The sequence below is a fragment of the Tamandua tetradactyla genome, chromosome 5 (assembly GCF_023851605.1).
Source record: "Tamandua tetradactyla isolate mTamTet1 chromosome 5, mTamTet1.pri, whole genome shotgun sequence".
Lineage (NCBI taxonomy): Eukaryota > Metazoa > Chordata > Mammalia > Pilosa > Myrmecophagidae > Tamandua > Tamandua tetradactyla.
In genome coordinates, this window is record NC_135331.1 from 25316704 (window position 1) to 25325166 (window position 8463).

Sequence of the window (8463 nt, forward strand, 5' to 3'; positions counted from 1 at the left end):
CCACTGCAAGATCAGAGTAGAAAAAGGAGAAGAAACAGTCCATCTGTTTCTTCTGATAACAAAAGGAAAAGATAACCAAAGACTGATAACAAAAGGGATCTTGAACTCAAATTTGGGAAAATGACTTAGGAAAATTTCAAAATACGCATAAGTCATGGATAACATGGATATTTCCACCTCTATTTAAACCATGGCCAGTTACATAAACAGATGAAGCATCCGCTGGGCTCTCTTTCAAAGAAGGTGCATCACCTTACATTCACTCAGAGAGAAATGGAAAGAGCAGCTTGGAGAGTGGGGCCCTGGGACTCGGAATTCTAAAATAATCTGTGCTAGTCACCACATCGTTGCTCCTGTCTACAAAAGCCATCTGGACCCCAAGCTTTTCTTCTTTGATGCCCCTGGCTGGGTTCACAGCAGACTCTCCCAGGCGTGAGTCCTGGAGCCTTGTCGGCATGGCAGCAAGGAGGGCAGCATTGGTTGGTCAACCTGCCTAGCCTACCTGATTCCCCACCCCTGCTGGGCTACCTCCTGAGTTCATGGAGGAACCTAGCAGTGAAAACGTTGAAAACAAGGAAAACAGTCAGGTGGCACTGTTTTCACGGAGTCTTCAGTGACTTTCCACTGAGCTGTGGGAAAATTTGACAATTGACCGTGGCTGAATCATATCCCCAAGGTCCTGGCCACGTGGGTCTTAGAAGAATCCTTTCATTCCTTTCCCAAAAGGGGAACCTGGGCAAACTCCAATCGGTTAATTCCATTTACCTCCTCCTGTTCCTCATAATTGCATGCAAGTCCAAGGTTGTGTGGTCTCAGTGGTGGCAAGAGGGTGTCCGAATAAAGGCATCTCCCACCTATCATAATACCAGCTACTCTTTATCCAGGATTGCCATGTACCAAGCATGTCATGTAGATTTCTTTCTCTCATTGAATCTTCACAACCACCCAGTGGGGCACTTCCTATTGTCATCCCCAGTTTACAGATGTGGTTCTACCTAGGAATTCTAACATGTAACCACGATGTTATACTGTTTGCAGGTGCCAGTCCAGAAATTCTGAGCTCACAGGCACTTGGGATATTACAGATCTGAAAGCTGAGATTTCAACTTTCAGATGTCACAGCTGAGAAAACGAGACCTAGTGAGATAATGGGAGCTGCCCTGTGAGGGAGCTTGGGCAGGGCTCTTTCCTCCAGAGTTCAGTGATATTTCTGGTGTATCAGTATGCCTTGCTTTCTCTGCATCTTCTTAAGAATGTGGGGTTCTTGGATACATTGTGCCTTATTCTTTAGAGAATGGAACTTTAAAACTTATATAAACATAAACATATCTTCATATACTTTCCCAAAATATACCAACCCCTCCATACCTCCCATCCCCCCTTTTTTATTACCGAAGTTGTGGGCTTAGAAAATAGTCATGCATAAAATACAGGATTTCCACCTGGCATCAGTGTGGTACAGTTGTTACAATTGAGGGAAGCACGTTTTTATAATTGGGCTACTAACTGCAGCTCATGGTTTAACTTGAGCTCATTGTGTCATGCAATGCCATGGATTTTTACCAATTTATTCTAGTACCACATATGCAACCTAAAATTTCCCCTCTTAACCACATTCAAATATATAATTCAGTACCGTTAATTACACTCACCTTGTGCTACAATCAGCACCATCAATTACCAAAACTTTTCCATCTTTGTCCGGATTGATGCCCTGATGAATCCCAGAGTGATTCGAACAGTGAGTGGAAAAGTATTTGCAAAGCCCCCTTCGGGGAATGGTGAGAACGGAGAGAAATTCAACTTCCCCAAGTTGAATTCTGGATATTCTCACAAGCAGTGTGGACAATAAAAGCTATAGGCTGAGCCCCCAGTCTTGGGGTTTGTTCATATGAAACTTAACCCCACAAAGGATAGGTCAAGTCTACTTAAAATTTAGGCCTAAGAGTCACCCCCAAAAGAGCCTCTTTTGTTGCTCAGATGTGGCCTCTCTCTCCAGCCAACACAACAAGCAATCTCACCACCCTCCCCTTGTCTACGTGGGTCATGACTCTCAGGGGTGTGGACCTTCCTGGCAACGTGGGACAGAAATCCTAGAATGAGCTGAGACTCAGCATCAAGGGATTGTGAAAACCTTCTCAACCAAAAGGGGGAAGAGTGAAATGAGACAAAGTGGCAATGGCTGAGAGATTTCAAACAGAGTCGAGAGGTTATTCTGGAGGTTATTCTTATGCATTAGGTAGGTATCATCTTGTTATTCAAGATGTAATGGAGAGGCTGGAGGGAACTGCCTGAAAATGTGGAGCTGTGTTCCCGTAGCCATGTTTCTTGAGGATGATTGAATAATGAGATAGCTTTCACAATGTGACTGTGTGATTGTGAAAACTTTGTGTCTGATGCTCCTTTTATCTACCTTGTCAACAAACGAGTAGAACATATGGAACAAATGCTAAAATAAATTTAGTTTGAAATGCTAGTGATCAGTGAAACCAAGGGGTAAGAGGTATGGTAGGTATAATCTTTTTTTTTTCTTTTCTGTTTTCGTTTTATTTCTTTTTCTATTGTCTTTTTATTCTTTTTCTGAATTAATGCAAATGTTCTAAGAAATGATGAATATGCAACTAAGTGATGCTATTGTGAATTACTGACTATATATGTTAATGTTTTATTTGGTTTGTTAATTTTTTTAATTAATAAATAAATTTAAAAAAAAACTTTTCCATCATTCCAAATAGAAACTTTGTACATTGTGAGCCTGAACTCCCTATTCCCTAACCCCACTCCATACCCTGGTAACCTGTGTTCCAGTTTTTGACTCAATGAGTTTGCTAATTCTGATTATTTCATATCAGTGAGGTCATACAGCATTTGCCCTTTAGTGTCTGGCTTGTTTCACTTTACGTGATGCCTTCGAGTTTCATCCATGTTGTCACGTGTTAAGACTTCATTCCTCTTTTTATAGCTGAATAATGTTCCACTGAGTGTACATTTTGTTCATCCACTCATCTGTTGATGGACACTTGGGTTGCTTCCATCTTTTGGCAATTGTAAATTATGCTACAATGAACATCGGGGTGCAAATATCTGTTCGAGTCCCTGCTTTCAATTCTCTGGGGGTATATAATAGAAACAGGATTGCTGGGTCATATGGTAATTCCATATTTAACTTTCTGAGGAACTGCCAAATTGTCTTCCACAGTGGCTGCGCCATTTTACATTCCCACCAGCAATGAATGAGTGTCCCTTTTTCTCCACATCCTTTCCAGCACTTGTAACTTTCCATTTTTAAATAGTAGCCATTCTAGTATGTGTGAAATGATATCTCATTGCAGTTTTGATTTACATTTCCCTGACGGCTACTGATGTTGAGCATCTTTTCACTTGTCATTCATGTATCATCTTTAGGGAAATGTCTATTCAAGTCATTTGTCCATTTAAATATTGTCTTTGTCGTTGAGTTGAAGGATTTCTTGATTTTTGTACATGATGTGAGGTAGGGGTACCCCTTCGTTCTTTTGCAAATGGAGATGCAGTTTTTCCATTTGTCAAAGAGACTATTCTTTCCCATTTGAATGGTCTTTGCCCACTTGTCAAAAGCCAGTTGGCTATAAATGTGAGGGCTGATTTCTGAGCTCTCACTTCTATTCCATTGGTCCATATGTCTGTCCTTATGCCAGTACCATGCTGTTTTGATGACTATAACTTTGTAATAAGTTGTAAGATGAGTGTGAATCCTCCAACTTTATTCTTCCTTTTAAAGATGGTTTTAGCTATTTGGAGCTCCTTATTCTTCCACATAAATTTGATGATTGGCTTTTCCATTTCTGCAAAGAAGACTGTTGGAATTTTTTTGGATTGTATTGAGTCTGTAAATAGCTTTGGGTAGAACGGACATCTTAACAACATTTAGTCTTCCAATCCTTGAATACGGAATTTCCTTCTCTTACTAGTTTCCTAAGTGCTTTTATCAAGTAGAAGTGCTGGAATTTTGTCAAAATGAGTTTTCTGCATCAATTGAAATGATCATGTTGTTTTTTTCCTTTATTCTGTTAATGTACTGTATTACCTAATGTACTGTATTGCTGCATTAATATATCTTCATATATTGTACCACTCTTGGTGGTACATACCTGGGATAAATCCCACTTGATCATGGTGTTTAATTCTTTTAATGTGCTGTTAAATTTGGTTTCCCAGTATTTTGTTGAAGATTTTTGAATCTATATTTATGAGAGCTATAATTTTCTTTTCTTGTGATAGCTTTATCTGGTTTTGGTATGAGGATATTCTGGCCTCACTGAATGAATTAGGGAGTTCTCCCTCCTCTTCGACATTTTGGCAGAGTTTGAACAGGACTGATATTAATTCTTCTTGACTATTTGGCAAAATTTCCCTGTGAAGCCCTCTGGTCCCAGGCTTTTCTGCTTTGGGAGATATTTGATTACTGATTCCATCTCTTTACTAGTAATTGGTTGTTGAGATCTTCTATTTCTTCTTGAGTCAATGTAAGGAGTTTGTGTGCTTCTAACAATTTGTCCACTTCATCTAGATTATCTAATCTGTTGGCATACAGTTATTCATAGTATCCTTTTTTCTTTGTTTCTTTTTTTGTTCAGAGTATCCTTTTATTGTCCTTTTTTATTTCAGTGGGGTTGGTAGTAATGGTCTCCTTTACTTATCTGATTTTAGTCATTTGTATCCTTTCTCTTTTTTTTGTCGGTCTAGCTGCAATTTCTCAATATTATTGACATTTTCAAAGAACCAACTTTTGTTTCTGTTGATTCTATTGTTTTTATTCTTTATCTCATTTACCTCAACTCCAATCTTTGTTATTTCCTTCCTTCTGCTAGCCTAGAGCTTAGTTTGCACTTCTTTTTCTAGTTCTTCCAGTTTTGTAGATCTGATTTGAGATCTTTCTTCTTTTTTAATGTAAGCATTTAGAGCTAAAATTTCCCTTTCAGTGCTGCCTTTGCTACATCCCATAAGTTTGGGTATGTTGTATTTCATTTTCATTCACCTCAAGCTATTTCCTAATTTCCCTGGTGATTTCCCCTATAAGCCATTGGTTGTTTAAGAGTATGTTGTTTAATTTCCACATAGTGTGAATTTTCCATTCCTTCGTCTGTTACTGATTTCTAGCTCCCTTCCATGGTGTCAGAGAAGATATATTGTATGATTTTAATATTTTTCAAAATTTATTGAGACTTGTTTTGTGACCTAAGATATGGTCTATCTTGAATAATGATCCACATGCATTCGAGCAGAATGTGCGTTCTGTTATTTAGATGAAGCATTCTATCTGTTAGATCTAGTTGGTTTAGAGTATTCTTAGTCTTGTATTTCCTTATTGGTCTTCTGACTAGATATCTTATCCATTATTGAAAATGGTATATTAAAGCCTCCTACTATCAATGTAGAGCTTTAAATTTCTCCCTTCAAATCTACCAGTATTTGCTTCATATATTTTGGGGCTCTGCTCTTGGGTGCATATATATCATAATTGTTATGTCTTCTTGTTGAATTGACCCTTTTACAGTATACAATGATCTACTTTGTCCCTCGTTAAGAGTTTCTGCCTTAAAGTCTACTTTATCTGATATTACAACAGCTACCCTGGCTCTTTTGGTCACTATTTGCATGGAATCCGTTTTTTTTTTTTTCCCATCCTTTCACTTTCTACCTACTTATGTCTTTGAATTTAGGGTGAGTCTCTTGTAGACACATATAGTTGGGCCACGTTTGTTTATTTATTTTTAATCCATTCTGCTACTCTCTGCCTTTTGGCTGAAAAGTTTAAGCCATTTATATTTAAAGTCACTGCCAATAATGAAGGCCTCTCTTCTGCCACTTTGCTATTTAGTCTTTATAAACCTTATGTGCTGGTTTGAAAGGATTATGTACCCTAGAAAAGCCATGTTTTAATCCTAATCCATCTGGTGGAGGCAGCCATTTCTTTTAAACCCTATTCAACAGTGTATGTTGGAAACTTGATCAGATTATCTCCACAGAGATGTGAGTCGCCCAATTGTGGGTATTAACTTTCAAATAGAGGGAGATGTGACTCCACCCATTCCAGGTGGGTCTTGATTAAGTCTGCTGGAATCCCTTAAAGGAAGTAAACATTTCTGAAAGAGTCACAAAACAGAGAGTTCACACTGCCAGAGACCTCTGGAGATGAAGTAGGAATACATCCTTGGGGGAGCTTCAAGAAAGAAGAATCCTGCAGAGGAAGCTAGCAGATTTTGCCATGTTTGGTACATTCCTCTCCCGTTGAGAGAGAAACCCTGAACGTCATTGGCCTTTCTTGAGTGAAGGTAACCTCTTGGTAGTGCCTTAATTTGGATATTTTTATAGACTTGCTTTAATTTGGAGATTTTCACAGCCTTAGAACTGTAAACTTGTAACTTATTAAATTCCCCTTTTTAAAAGTCATTCCATTTCTGGTATATTGCAGTATTTTGCAGCTAGCAAACTAGAACACCTTATAACTTTTTTGTCCCCCCATTCTTCCATTAATGCCTACTTTCGTATTTATTTGATTTCTTATTTTGCACCATATTGAGTTCCTTCTCACTGCTACCCATTCATATTTTTTAAAAATTTTCTTTGTGATAGCCATGGGGCCTAAATTTAGCATCCTAAATATATAATTCTTATGTAATTTGAGACTGTGCCAATTAGAATCTGTGGTGGACCCCAGAAAAGCCATGTCTTTAATCCCCATTCAATATTGCTGGCTGGGAGCATTCTGATTGCTCCCATGGAGATGTGACCCACCCAATTGTGGGTAGTAACATTTGATCAGATCTAGCTTCTGTGGAGTTGTGACTCCATTCATTAATCCTTTAAAAGAGGAAACATTTTGGAGAAGTCGCTTTGATAGAACCATGAAAAAGCCAGCAAACATCGCCATGTTCGCCATGTACCCTCCCAGCTGAGAAATGTTGAACACCATCGGCCTTCTTCCCACAATCCTCCTATGATCCTTCTTCCCACAATCCTCTGCCTTCTTCCCACAATCCTCCTTCCCACACTCCTCCCACAATCCTTCTTCCCACAATCCTCTGCCATCTTCCCACAATCCTCCCTCCCATCCCTTTTTAGTGGTCTTGTTTGTTTAGACTCGGCTCCTTCTTATCTTCTTCTCCTCCTCCTCCCCCACCTTCTTTCTCCTCCTTCTTCTTCTTCTTCCTTAAATCCCAAGAAAGCTAAAGCAGCAAGTTGGATTTTTAAAATCTTTAAATTCTTTTAATCCACTTTCCCTTCCCCTACCAAAGTACTTAGAACACTGCCCTTCAGGTATGGTTTCTGGTTGTTGACTATCCAGTAAGTGACTCCTAACCACCTGGCCCTACTGTCCTCTGCCTCACCCTTGTAGGAGATGACTGCCCATGTTCTGTGTCTCCAACTCCAGGCATTATTGTGCACAGGTTCTTCCTCACGGCGTGTCTTCTGTCATAGGAAGAGTGTTCCTACTCTTCCCAGGTAGTTTCGCCAAGTGGCCTTGGCTTTGTTCCTTCCCACTGCCTTCTATATCTGGGCCAGTAAGGGCAAGATGTGGTGGAAGAAGTTTGGGTCTATAGCCAAACACATCTTGACTCCTCATATCTCAAATGGATATGAGAAAAAATAAATGAATAATAGGGGAAACAAAGGTTAAAATAAATTGAGTAAATGGAAATACTAGTGATCAATGAAAGGGAGGAGTGAGGAGTATGGAATATATGAGGGTTTTTTTGTTTCTTTTTATTTCTTTTTCTGGAGTGATGCAAATGTTCTAAAAATGAGCATGGTGATGAAGACACAACTATGTGATGATATTGTGAGACACTGACTGCACACCATGTATGGAATGTTTGTATGCCAAGAATGCTTGTATGTTTGTATATTAAGCTTTTACAATAAAAATATTAAAATCAGAAAAAGTGGATTTGAGACCCCTGCTTCAAGGTGATTATGAGAATTAGATGAAAAAACCTGGAAGGGAGTTGGTAAGCTGCTGAGCACACAGCAGACACTACCTTCTCTCTCTCTCTTTTGGCTACTTCCCCCTTTTTCACAAAAAATGTTCTAAAGAATTTTGTTTTTAAAAAGCTCTATCTCATCCTCAAACAATGAACTGCACTTTCGCCTTCCTGTCATTGCAAGCTGATTGCAAGTCTATCCTTACTGCTGATCCCTGTCTGATTCATTTTGCCTACTATTTATTGAGCTTCTACTATGGCCTGCTTTAGACCATCTCATTACCCTCTGAGCTTCTGTGGATTGACTCCCTGGAGCATTATCTACTGCCCAGCACCTGACCTGGGGCAGCCTGCCCTTTCCTGCCTTGCCTCTAACCTCTCTGAACGTCCCTGTCTCATTCACTTTCTACATCCTTTATCTTGGGTGATCTCTTCACTAACATAGCTTCAACCATCACCATTTGCTAAAGATGTCCAACATTCTTTCTCTATTCCAAAT